The 13297-nt window shown below is 38.9% G+C and overlaps 1 long non-coding RNA gene across 1 annotated transcript in view; it reads right to left on the bottom strand.

The window, feature by feature from the left end:
- Positions 1-13297, bottom strand: part of LOC149126586 (uncharacterized) — a 76521-nt gene that overhangs the window by 61980 nt on the left and 1244 nt on the right. The gene's annotated exons all lie outside the window — the stretch shown is intronic.

Here is a 13297-nt window from a genome sequence, read left to right as displayed (position 1 = left end):
AAATCACAATAGCCTGATTGGTGAAAACTGAGTTCCTAAAAGGAAATTGTTGAAATGAAATGGACACTATTAGTAACAATGAATTGACCAGCCCTTGTTCTGACTGTTGAGGAAAAACTTACTACTTTATTCCTTTTAGTATTTTTTTTGTTCTACTTAATACCATTGGTTGAACTCTTCAATTAATATACAAATATTCTTAGGAGTTTAAATTTAACTTAATAGTGTTCCCTGTTAAATATAAGAGTGGGAAATAAGAGAGGAAAGAGATGTACAGTTCGGCTCATGCTCATTCGTGCTAATCCCTAATGGTAGAGCTAGATTGTGCCAGGGGATTCCAATTCAGTTCCATCAAGGTGGCATGTACCAATGCCATCTTACTTGTTAAAGTGATGAGTTTAAGTTCATAATTGATCAAAAAGATAGGATTAAGTGTGAAAGGCATTGCATAAATAAGACCAGTGTCTGCAAATAATAACTGATAGAATTAAAAAGGAGAGAATGATCCTACATGGAAAGTAGGATACACAGCAGACTCATAGAATGGCAAATGCCTTGAACAGCACTCTTACCTCAGAATCAGCCCTTAAGGTATTCAGATATGGCTGAAAAGCCCATGAGAGTTTCTCAGTCATGGAAAGCCAAGACACTGTGGCAAAAAATAATACCTAAATGAAAGATCTCTGTGAGTGAGATCTCAGCCAGAAGAATGGGCCATCAAAGAAGGCAGTACCTTTCTCTGAAGGGAGGAGATAAGTTCCACTTTGAAATGTGTCGCTCCCCCTCTCGTGGAGGAACGACACTGGACCCTGCGCTGTTCCTTTTGCCCGGCCCTTCCCGGGTTAGCTGCCGGCCCCCCCACCTCCACGGAGGAGCGGCACACCGCCGCCCGGCTCTCAGGGTTTCCTCAGATGTTCTGCATGTTCCTGGTGCATATTGTCTCTCTCTTCCTTTATAGTCCTCTTCCACCAATCCATGCTCTGCTGCCCACACGCCGAGCATGCTACTCTCCTCCAATCAGGAGCAGGATCAGCTCCTGCAGCTTATTGGTCGAACTGGAGGCAGCTGTGTAGAAGTTGTTTACTGTCTCTCAGTGCCATATTGTGGGAGAGAAGATGCATAGAATTAGTCCTAGTTCCAGTAGTTTAGTCTAGTCTCAGTTGCTCCCCACAGAAATGGCCTTTTCTAAGAGGGATAACTTATTAAGTTGTTCATCAACAATCAGGGCAAGGGCTGATCAAGTCACCGTTTCTCATAGTGTTCATTTCACTTTAACAGGTTTCCTTTTTGGTGCTCAGTTAGTTGTCACCCTCCGCGAATGAGATCCCAGTGAAAAGAACAGGTCATCAAAGAAGGAGGTACCTTTCTCTGAAGGGAGAAGAGAACTTCCACTTTGACTACAACCTTGTCTAAATATGATCAGAGTCAGTGAACTCAGGGGGCTTCCATAGCCTTGGCAGCTCATGACAAGAGCCTAGGGTGATTACTGATGCCATAAACAAGAGTGTCAATTTGTTAAGTCAACAACAGGAGTCACTGTGCACTTACTCCTCATGTAGGATCTCTGTCCTTAGTGTGCTGTACATTGTGATTTAATGCTATAACTAGTACTCAAACAGTATTTTTCACTTTGTGTTTCTGTGTGGGTGCAAACTGTTGAAATCTTTACTTAATGTATGCTAAACTGATCTTATGTATATAAAGAGAATTGAAAATGAATCTTTATGTGAATGGAAGGGGGGAGGGAGAGGGAAAGGGGAGGGTTGCGGGTGGGAGGGAAGTTATGGTGGGGGAAGCCATTGTAATCCATAAGCTGTACTTTGGAAATTTATATTCATTAAATAAAAGTTAAAAAAAAAGAAAATGGCCTTTTCTAAACAAGATTGGAGTTGATGAATTCAACAGGCTTCCATAGCCTTTGCAGCTCATGACAAGAGCCTTGGGTGTTTGCTGACATCATAAATAAGAGTGTCAATTGTTAAATCAACAATGGGAGTCACTGTGCACCTGCTCCCCATATAAGACCTTTGTCCTTAATGTGTTGTTCTGTGCAAATTAATGTTAAAACTACTATCCAAACAGTACTGAATACTTTGTGTGTCTTTGTGGGTGCAGTTTGTTGAAATTTTACTTAGTTTATACTAAGTTCATTTTCTGTATATAAAGATAATTGAAAATGAATCATAATCAAGAATGGGACGGGAGAGAGAGTGGGAGATGGGATGGTTGCGGGTGGGAGGGAGGTTATTGAGGGGGGAAAGCTGCTATAGTTCAAAAGTTGTACTTTGGAAATTTATATTTATTAAATAAAAGTTAAAAAAAGAAAGTATGGTGTATATATATACACACACACACTATGGAGTACTACTCAGCTGTAAAAAAATTGAAATTTTTTTCAATTTTGGAAATAATAATAGATAAAATTAAAAAGGACTGAATGTTGCAACATGGGAAGCAGTCCACACAACAGACTCATAGAATGGCAATTGCTTTAAATAGTACTCTCACTTCGGAATCAGTCCTTAAGGCATTCTGGTCTGGCTGAAAAGCCCGTGAGAGCATTTCAGGCATGGAAAGCCAAGACATTGTGGCAAAAAATGGTCTACATGAAGGGCGGAGCCAAGATGGCGGAATAGTGAGGGCGCGCACCGATAGTCCGGGAAAATTTAGTTTAATAAAAGGGGAGTTACGGTAGCCGCAGAAAAAAGAACCAGGAAAAAATTGCACGGGAATCGTGAATCGGAGGACCTACTGGGAGAACAAGGTCGCCCACCGCGCGGAAGCCAAGTCGCGGGACCGAGCCGCAGAAGCCCCAGTGCTCCAAGGGGAGTGCATGCCACACAGACAACAGCGGGGAGACTTGGGACGCTCAGGGCTCCGAGTCCACACATCGGCGCTGGAAGGGGAGAACAAAGAGAAGAGTAACCTTGGAACCCCAACCTAGAAATTGTCTTCCATTGTTCTAATTATAAGCCACAAACTTGCCCAGTCATTTATATATAGAAGAGATCTTGAATAGCAGCTGTCAGCACTTTATTTTGGAATTAAAGCTTTACAGATAGAACCAGTTCTTATCTGACTTGAACTCTCTGATAAATCCTGAATCATACCTTTTGAAGGTTGCTAGAGGTCACCAAGGACTTGTTTGTGATTGATCTAGAAACCCTGCCGAGAGACTTGTTGATCTGGCAGCCATCACCATGAAAGAGACCACTGGCGCCTCCCTCCCGAAGTCCCATAGGACTCAGTCCTTCTTCACCTGGATATTAAACATTTTGGAAAAAATAGGTAATCAGAGGGGACCCCAAATGGAGCATGTTGCTGAAATCTGTAAAATAAAGGTTTCCTAGTAAAAAAAAAAAAAAAATGGTCTACATGAAGAACCTCAGTGGGTGATACCCCATTGGAAAGAAGTGGTCATCAAAGAAGGGGATACTTTTCTCTGAAGGGAGGAGAGAAATTCTACTTTGCTTATGGCCTTGTCTAAATACCGAAAAAGTTTATGGATTCAAAAGGCTTCTAAAGCCTAGGCAGCTCATGTCAAGAGCCTTGGGTGATCACTGCCATCATACATAACAGTGTTAATTGTTAAATTAACAACAAGAGTCACAGTGCACTAACTTCCCATGTAGGACCTCTGTGCTCAAAGAGTTGTATTATAATTATGTCAAAGTGCTCACAAAAGATATATCGTTCTTGGCTGCTTCTTTAAAGTTTCTAAATAATAAAGAAGCGGAATTAACTTCAAGATGCGATGACTTTAAACAGGCCTTGTATCAACTGTTGAGAAACAGTTCTTTTTTTTGGTGCAAATTTTTGAACTCTTAGTATAAGGTTGGTCTTCTGTGTATGAAGTTAATAAAAAATGGATTTTGGTGGAGAATGGGACTGGGAATGGGAGAGGGAGGAGAAGGAGGGGTGGGAGAGTGCGTGGGAGGACAGGTATGATGGGAAGAATTACTATATTCCTAAAGTTATACTTATGACATGCAATGATATATAAATAAATAAATAAACAAAAAGGAATTGCTGTGTCATAGAGGAGGTCAACAGTTAGCTTTAATGAATACTACCAGTTTTCCAAAGTGGTGCACAAGTTCATACTCCTACCAGCGACAAAAGAGAGTTCCAGTTTCTCCTAATCCTCCCCAACTCTTGGAATTGTGCCTCCTAAATTTCAGCCAATTGATAAAGGCTTTATTCTGAATTTTCATTGCCCTGATGCATAATGATGTTCATCATTTTTTTTTCAATCTATTTATTATATGTTACACTTTTTTGAAATGTCTGTTAGGCCTTTTGCTTATTTTAAAAGTCAGACTGGAGATAGGCATTTAGCTTAACAGTTAAGATGCCACTTGGGTTGACTTCATTCCATATTGGAGTACCTGGGTTCAAATTCTTGGATCCAGCTTTGGCCTGGCCTTGCCCTGGCCATTGTGAACAGTTGGGGAGCAAACTAATTATTGGGAGCTCTCTATTTCTGTCACTCAAAAGTAAATTGAAAAGAAAATAAGGAAAGAAATTTAAAAAAAATCAGGTTGTCTTTCTCTTACTATGTGAAGTTCTTCTTATATGTTAGATATAATTCCTTTGGCAACTGCATGTATTGTGACCATCTTCTCCCAGCATGTGGCTTGCCTTCTTACTCTCTTAATATCTTTTGATTACATTATGGTTCTTTAAGGACTGTGCAGTATTTCAACATATCAAAATATCATTATGTTCCCAAAGTTGTATTCATGAAATGTATGAAGTTTGTACACCTTAAATAAAAGGCTTCTGAGGGAAAAATCCCAAAATATAGCATAGCTATGAAAATAAAGTAATTATTGGTACAGATATCATTATACTAGGACTTTCTCGGTTTTTCAAGTTAAGAGCCTTGAGGGGTTTCTATTAAGCATAGCTGTCTCTAGATAGAAATGTTAAATACAGTTTTGAGTTATTTCCTACTTTTGATACCTGCACACTGATTGTTTATTTTATTTTTTAAAGACATTTATTTTCTTAAGAGGTAGAGTTAAAGTCAGAAAGAGAGGGAGAGACAGAGGAAGCTTCCATGAACTTGTTCACTGCCTAAATAGCCACAACAGCCAGAGCTGGGCCGAATAGAAAACAGGAGCCAGGAGCTTCTTCTGGGTCTCCCATGTACCCAGAGAAGCCCAAACATTTAGGCCATCTTCTGCTGCTTTCCCAAGCCATAGCAGAAAGCTGGATTGGAAGAGGAGCAGCTGGGATATGAACCATCACCCATATGGGGTGTCGGCACTACAGGTGGAGGCTCAGACCACTATGCCACAACGTCAGCCCCAGTACTTTGATTTTGTAAGTTATGTATTTCAACTCTTAACTCATTAATATAATGATGGATAAATACTCGGTATTTCAATGGTATATCACACTGTACCTGATAAATATGTATAATGATTATATGCCAATCATAAGTTTAGAAACATGTTTAGAGAGATGTAAATGCTTACTACTCTTAGTCATTATACATTGTTTGCATGTATAGAATTGCCACACTGTGCCCCACAGATACGTTCAATTTAAAAAAGTGACTGTAGGAGCCAACCTACTGTATTAATTGCAAATTTCAGATGAATTGAAGACATAAATCTTGATCAAGTGGCTTAGAGTGCCCTAAATCAGCTCTATATACAAATTTCTACTAAGCAAAGCAATTGTCTTCCATAAAATTGCAAAAAAATTTCATTGTCTGTGGCTTAGCTGACTTTGTTTATAGTTACTATGAGCTCTGTTAGAAAAATAATCTGAAATTAAAAGTCCATTCTGTCTACTCTTCCTCCTTCCTGCTTCCCCCTTTTTCACAGCTCACCAAGCAAATAGGTCTGTTGATTCTTCAAACAAGACAAGCTCATGCCTGTTTCAAAGCCTCTGTATTTGAAAATGTTTCCAGAAGAACAATAAATGGTTCGTTCTTTCCTTGAAAAAATCATTTGTCTGAATTCAGCATTCATTTTCTCAGAAAGGAAACCTTTTCTAATGACATTATCTAAAGGTCCTTCCTCTCCCTGTCTTGATATTATTGTTCATTTTTCATAGTTCTTGTCACTATTATAGGTAATGTGTTTATTCAGTTATTTACTGGTTTATTATGTACTTCACACTTCCAGAGTATAACTCTAAGGAAAATATCCTCCTTGTTTGTTGCTCAGTCCTTCATGCTTACAACTGTGACTGACAGACACATGGTGGTCTTTGATAATTTTAATTGAGTAGAGTGAATGAATCAATTATGACTACAAGTTTAATGAACAGAAACCACTGCTTTCAGAAAATTCTAAATTGCTCCTGACTAACTGGTTTCTTTTAATTTACATTTAGCTGTGTCTGAAGGATACACAAAGACAAGGGCTTCAACTCCAAGACTCCTGTCAGAAAATATAAACAGTTGTACAATTTGTACAGTTAAGCTTGATTTTATTCCTATGGTATGCATATGTAACATGCACTGTTTTCAGCAAGTAAGTTATTTGAGAAAAGCTAAAAGTAAAGTGAAAGTTTCTTAATTATCTTAGCCTACTGCTTTTACTTCAAGAGCTGTCCAGGGTTGCTTATAAATGGCCACACTTCTCATAGTTTCTAAGAACAAGATTGTGTCTCAAAAGTAGAAGGAGCATAGCATTAAAATCTTTGATCACACCATTTCCTCTAAATGTGGATAGTATGAATATACCATATGTGAATTCTTAACACTGGAAATTTATATTGAATAGTTTCATGATAACATATTAAAATACATATAAAAAGAACAAAGGGAGAACTATCACTATCTGACATCAGAACTTATTATAATGCTATAATAATAAAGACCACATGGAATTAAAGATAAATAGAACTAAACAGTCCAGAAATAGAACTACTTACATATGAAAAACAGATTTTCTACAAAGTAATTCAGAAAAAAAAACCAGTGTATTGTGTTTTCAACAAATGATGATGAAACAATTGGATAGTTACATGTGAAAAAAAGAGAAGGTTGATCAGACTTTAAACAATGCACAAATCAACTCAGATGGATAACATCTCAATGTGTATAATTAAAACTAAATGCAAAACTTAATGTAATACTTTATCCATTTTAGTATTTTTTTTGTTCTAGTACCATTGGATGAACTCTGTAATTAACACACAATTATTCTTAGGTGTTTAAATTTTAACTGAAAAGTGATCCCTGTTAGGAATTTGGAAAACATTATGCTGAGTGAAATAAGCCAATCCCAAAGGGACAAATACCACTTGTTCTCCTTGATAGGTGACAACTAACTGAGCACCAAAAAGGAAACCTGTTAAAATGAAATGAACACTATGAGAAACGGTGACTTGATCAGCCCTCACCCTGACTGTTGATGAGCAACTTGATATGTTATCCCTCTTAGTATTTTTTTTTTGTTTGTTCTACTTAATACTTTGGGTTGAATACTGTAATCAATACACAATTCTTCTTAAGTGCTGAAACTTAACTGAAAAGTGATCACTGTTAAATATAAGAGTGGGAATAAGAGAGGGAAGAATTGTGCAATTCGGGACATGCTCAAGCTGACTTACCTCAAACGGTAGAGTTAGAAACATACCAGGGGATTCGAATTCAATCCCATCGAGGTGGCATGTACCAATGCCATCTCACTAGTCCCAGTGATCAATTTCTGTTCACAATTGATCATAATGATAGGACTAAGAACCAAAGGGATCACATAAACAAGAATAGTGTCTGCAAATACTAGCTGATAGAATAAAAAAGGGAGAGAATGATCCAACATGGGAAGTGAGATACACAGCAGACCCATAGAATGGCAGATGTCCTAAACAGCACTCTGGCCTCAGAATCAACCCTTAAGGCATTCGGATCCAGCTGAAAAGCCCATGAGAGTATTTCAGGCATGGAAAGCCAAGACACTCTGGGAAAAAAAAAAAAAAAAAAAAAAAAAACCCTAAATGAAAGATCTCCGCGAGTGAGATCCAAGTGGAAAGAACGGGTCATCAAGGAAGGAGGTACCTTTCTCTGAAGGGAGGAGAGAACTTCCACTTTGACCATGGCTTTGTCTAAATAAGATCGAAGTTGGTGAACTCAGGGGGCTTCCATAGCCTTGGCTGCTCATGACAAGAGCCTAGGGTGATTACTGATGCCATAAACAAGAGTGTCAAATTGTTAAGTCAACAACAGGAGTCACTGTGCACTAACTCCTCATGTAGGATCTTTGTCCTTAGTGTGCTGTACATTGAGATTTAATGCTATAACTAGTACTCAAACAGTATTTTTCACTTTATGTTTCTGTGTGGGAGCAAACTGTTGAAATCTTTACTTAATATATGCTAAACTGATTTTATGTATATAAAGAGAATTGAAAATGAATCTTGATGTGAATGGAAGGGGAGAGGGAGTGGGAAAGGGGAGGGTTGTGGGTGGGAGGGATGTTATGGGGGGGAAGCCATTGTAATCCATAAGCTGTACTTTGGAAATTTATATGCATTAAATAAAAGTTAAAAAAAAAAACTAAATGCAAAACTTAAAATGTAGGCAGAAATTTCATGACCTTGAGTTAGGAAAAGACTTTTTAGATAAGTATTTTTTATTTTTTTATTATTTTAATTATTTTTTGACAGGCAGAGTGGACAGTGAGAGAGAGAGACAGAGAGAAAGGTCTGCCTTTGCCGGTGGTTCACCCTCCAATGGCCGCCGCGGCCGGCACTTTGCGGCTGGCGCACTGCGCTGATCTAATGGCAGGAGCCAGGTACTTATCTTGGTCTCCCATGGGGTGCAGGGCCCAAGCACTTGGGCCATCCTCCACTGCACTCCCTGGCCACAGCAGAGAGCTTGCCTGGAAGAGGGGCAACCTGGACAGAATCTGGCACCCCGACTGGGACTAGAACCTGGTGTGCTGGCGCCACAAGGCGGAGGATTAGCCTAGTAGCCGCAGCGCCCACCTTAGATACAGTATTAAGAGCACAGTTGGCTAAAATACCGCTTGATAAATTGAAACTCATCAAAGCTAAAAACTTCTGCTACTCTTTAAAAAATATTTTTGAGGCTGATGTGTTGCAGTGAGTTAAGCTGCTGTCTATGAGGCCAGCATCCCTTATAGGCTCGTGTTGGATCCTAGCTCCCTGCCAATAGGCCTGGGAAAGCAGCAGAGGATGACCCAATTTCTTAGAGCCCTGTACCCACATAGCAGTCCTGGATGAAGCTCCTGTCTCCTGGCTTCAGCCTGGACCAGAGATCTTTCATTTAGGTCTTCTTTTTTTTTTTTTTTTCCCCAGAGTGTCTTGGCTTTCATGCCTAAAATACTCTCATGGGCTCTTCAGCCAGATCCAAATGCCTTAAGGGCTGATTCTGAGGCCAGAATGCTATTTAGGACATCTGCCATTCTATGAGTCTGCTGTGTATCCCGCTTCCCATGTTGGATCGTTCTCTCCCTTTTTCATTCTATCAGTTAGTATTCGCAGACACTAGTCTTGTTTGTGTGATATCTTTGACTCTTAGACCTATCAGTGTGATCAGTTGTGAACTGAAATTGATCACTTGGACTAGTGAGATGGCATTGGTACATGCCACCTTGATGGGATTGTATTGGAATCCCCTGGCACATTTCTAACTCCACCATTTGGGGCAAGTCAGCTTGAGCATGTACATCTCCTCCCTCTCTTATTCCCACTCTTATATTTAACAGGGATCACTTTTCAGTTAAAATTTAACCACCTAAGAATAATTTTGTGTTAATTACAGAGTTCAACCAATAGTACTAGAAGAAAAAAAATACTAAAATGGATAAAGTATTACATTGTGTATCAACAGTCAGGACAAGGGCTGATCAAGTCACTGTTTCTCATAGTGTCTATTTCACTTCAACAGGTTTCCCCTTTGGTGCTCAGTTGTCACTGATCAGGGAGAACATACAATATTTGACCCTTTGGGACTGGCTTAATTCACTCAGCATAATATTTTCCAGAGTCCTCCATCTTGATGCAAATGACCGGATTTCATTGTTTTTTACTGCTGTTTAGTATTCTATAGAGTACATATCCCATAATTTCTTTATCCATTCTACTGTTGATGGGCATTTGGGTTGGTTCCAGGTCTTAGCTATTGTGAATTGAACTGCAATAAACATTGATAAATATACCTTTCTATAGGGGTATATCCCTCTATTCCTCTCATTTTCTTTTTGTTAAGAGCTATAAGAGCCAATTTTAAATGAGCCTCTATAGTTTGTACCTCTTCAGTAAATTTATCCATCTCCTGCTTTAACGTTTGATTTGCTCTTTCAACCATGCCCTGGGATTGTGGATTGTATGGAGTACCTGTGGTATGATCAATATTTAAATATTTACATAGCTCTTCTACTTTTTTTCTGCTGTAAAATTAGGTGCATTGTCTGTATGTAATCCTGTAATATGAAATAAGTGAGCTAGCTCTAATATAGCCCATACGGTTTCTCGTGCATTTTCTTTTGGAGCTATCTTAGCCCATAATAGTCCTGTGGAGGTCTCAACTGCTACTATAATGATTTTTCCTTCATAATGTGTGGCATCCATCTGCCATACACCTGGTCCTGATCTATTGAGATGTGGGATAGTTCCTCCTTTATTAACGCATTTGGGACATTTCTTAACTATTGGTTCTGCAACGTTCTTTGGAAGGTTATACTCCTGTCCTAAGTATTGAACATCCCCATGCCATTTTGTATGGTCCTCTTCTGCTGACTCGATGTTTTCAAGGAAATAAATTCCTTGGTGCTTAAATCCTATCTGTTCTGGTTCCTTCTCCCGGATATTGCCTCTTTGCATCACTAGGTGTATCTTCATTCTACAAGATGTGGGTACTAGCCTGTCAATGTTTTCATTCCCTGGTATACCTTTGTGCCCTTGTACCCACTGTATATAAAGCTCCTCTTTGCTTTCTATAGATTCTAGTATAGTCTTCAAGAGAGGTTCTTTGATGTCTTTAGGCACAGGCCTTGCCTCAATTAACCCACATACATACTGGGAATCAGTAACTACATTCATTTTTTCAGGTCCTGCCTGAAGGGCAGAAAGTATAGCTCTTTTTTTCTAATTCTTGGTTGCTTCCTTCATGTTCCTTAATCATTATTTTTCCTTCAGCTGTCCAAAAGCCATATTTTCCCATTCCCTGTTTGCTACCTCCATCAACGTAATATGTGGGTTCTTCTACCAGCTTAGTTTGTAGACTGCTTAAAGCTCTCCTGAGCATTATAGGAGCATGCATGTATTCTATTTGGGGTATCCAATGTAGATAAGGGTCTTCTTGGATCATGATATCCAAATCTTCCTTCTTTATAAAAAGGTTCTCTTCCTAGTCTTATAATACTTTTCCTGTCTTACTTTGTGTAGGCACCGAATGGCTCTGTTTAAAGGGGAAGCTGCCATTACTCTAGGAAACTCTATCCTTCCTATACAGAAGATGTTGTTTCCCTGGTGAATTTTATAATTTAATGTATTCCCTGATATCATTATAGTACAATATACTTCCTCAGTAGGTTCCCAATATGCTGATGCCTTATGTTCCTTTAGTGGCTCTCTAATGTTTTGAAGCTCTTGTCTTACCTCTGGAGTCCACTCTCTTTTATTGTTTAACTCCTGATCACCTCTCATCATTAGGGTAAATGGTTTTGTTTTTATGCCGGGAATGGCTTGAGTTAGCCAATTAACGAGGCCTACTAGTTTTTGTAATTCATTTAAGGAAAGTCTCTCTGGGAGTTCGGGGAGGTCTAATTTTTGTAATGTCCATTTCTCTGGATGGAGTTGATATCCCATCCACAAATAAGGAGGTTCTTCCTGTAATTATTCTGGTGAAGTCTCAAAGCCTTGTTCCAAGAGTAGATTCCTTAGGTTACTGACTATCTGTTTATGTTCCTGCAATGGTAAATCTGAACCAATATATAAATCATCCATATACTGATAAAGGTCTATTTCTGGATGTTGCTTTCTCCAAGGCTCCAGTATATCCCTTAAAGTGGTCTGATAAATTAAGGGACTTAATACAAATCCCTGTGACAGGCAATTCTAGACATACCTATGTCCTGCTCCTTTGTTATTAATTTCTGGAATGGTAAAAGCATTATACTGTCTAAATCTTGGATCTAAAGGGATAGTAAAGTATGCATCTCCTATATCTAATACTGTAACCTGCCTTCTTTTCTGTAACCCCCCGGGATGTGGAATACCCAATTGCACCTCTTTTCCTTTTTCAGCTAACTTGTTAAGTTCCTGAAAGTCTATCAGCACACGCCATTTACCAGATTTTTTCTTGATAACAAAAACTGGAGTATTCTACAGACTGTCTGTGGCTGCAGGGGATATTTTCTTTTCCTTTAATAATTTATCTATTATGTCTTTTAATCCTATCAGTTTTTCTTCAGTTAAAGGCTATTGGGGAATAATAGGGCCTTTACTGGGATCTTTCATTTTTATTTTCACTGGTTCTATTTTAGTTGACAGTTGTGCCATTACTAGGGCTACTCCTAACTGGAGTAATAAATCCCTACCAAATACGTTGATCAGGATATTGGGGGAGACTAACAAAGATGTCCGTTTGATGCTATTTTGTGTTTCCAGTTTTAGTCCTGACATTTTCTGTAACCTAGTACTTCCACTTACTCCTACATATTGCCATCCCTCATTAATCCCCCTTCCTTCTAAATCTTGTTTTCCTATGATAGATAAATCTGCTCCTGTATCTAATAATCCTTCAATCATTTTCCCCCCATCTTAATTTTTATCATTGTTCTTTTTTCCAAGTCTAGTCTTTTGGTAATTTTGAGTAAATCCCTACTTGCAGGGTTTCTGTTTGCATTTCCTTCATTGTCGGGGCAGAGGGTTGGATATGACCAGGTTTCTCCTCCGATGGCACTGTGGCCATCATTGTCTGGGGAGGCCTGAAGCCCCACCCTCCATTCCCCATTTTTTTTTTTTTTTTGGCTTTCTACAATTTTTGCCATATGTCCAATTAGCCCACAGTTATAACATTTTAAAGGAGGTCTAGTGTCTTCCCTCCCATGACATTCTTTTGTCATATGACCTCTTTTTCCACATTTATGACAATTTCCTTTAAATGTATTAGAGCTTCCCTTTTCATTTCCCACCTTTAATGTTTCTGCCAGCATTGCCATCTTATAGGCTGTGGACCCAAACTCTCGACAAGCATACAGTTTATCCTCTAAGGAGTCTTCTGGTCTTAAATTTCTAAGCAGTTTCTCGCATTCATCATTGGCATTTTGAATGCTCATGATGCCCTTTAAGTACTCCTTTAAAT

Source organism: Oryctolagus cuniculus, chromosome 5 (assembly GCF_051225735.1).
Source record: "Oryctolagus cuniculus isolate XC-2025 breed Fujian yellow rabbit chromosome 5, ASM5122573v1, whole genome shotgun sequence".
In the NCBI taxonomy this organism is placed as follows: domain Eukaryota; kingdom Metazoa; phylum Chordata; class Mammalia; order Lagomorpha; family Leporidae; genus Oryctolagus; species Oryctolagus cuniculus.
Note: the sequence above shows the minus strand (reverse complement) of the source record. Positions and strands in the feature narration are given on the sequence as shown.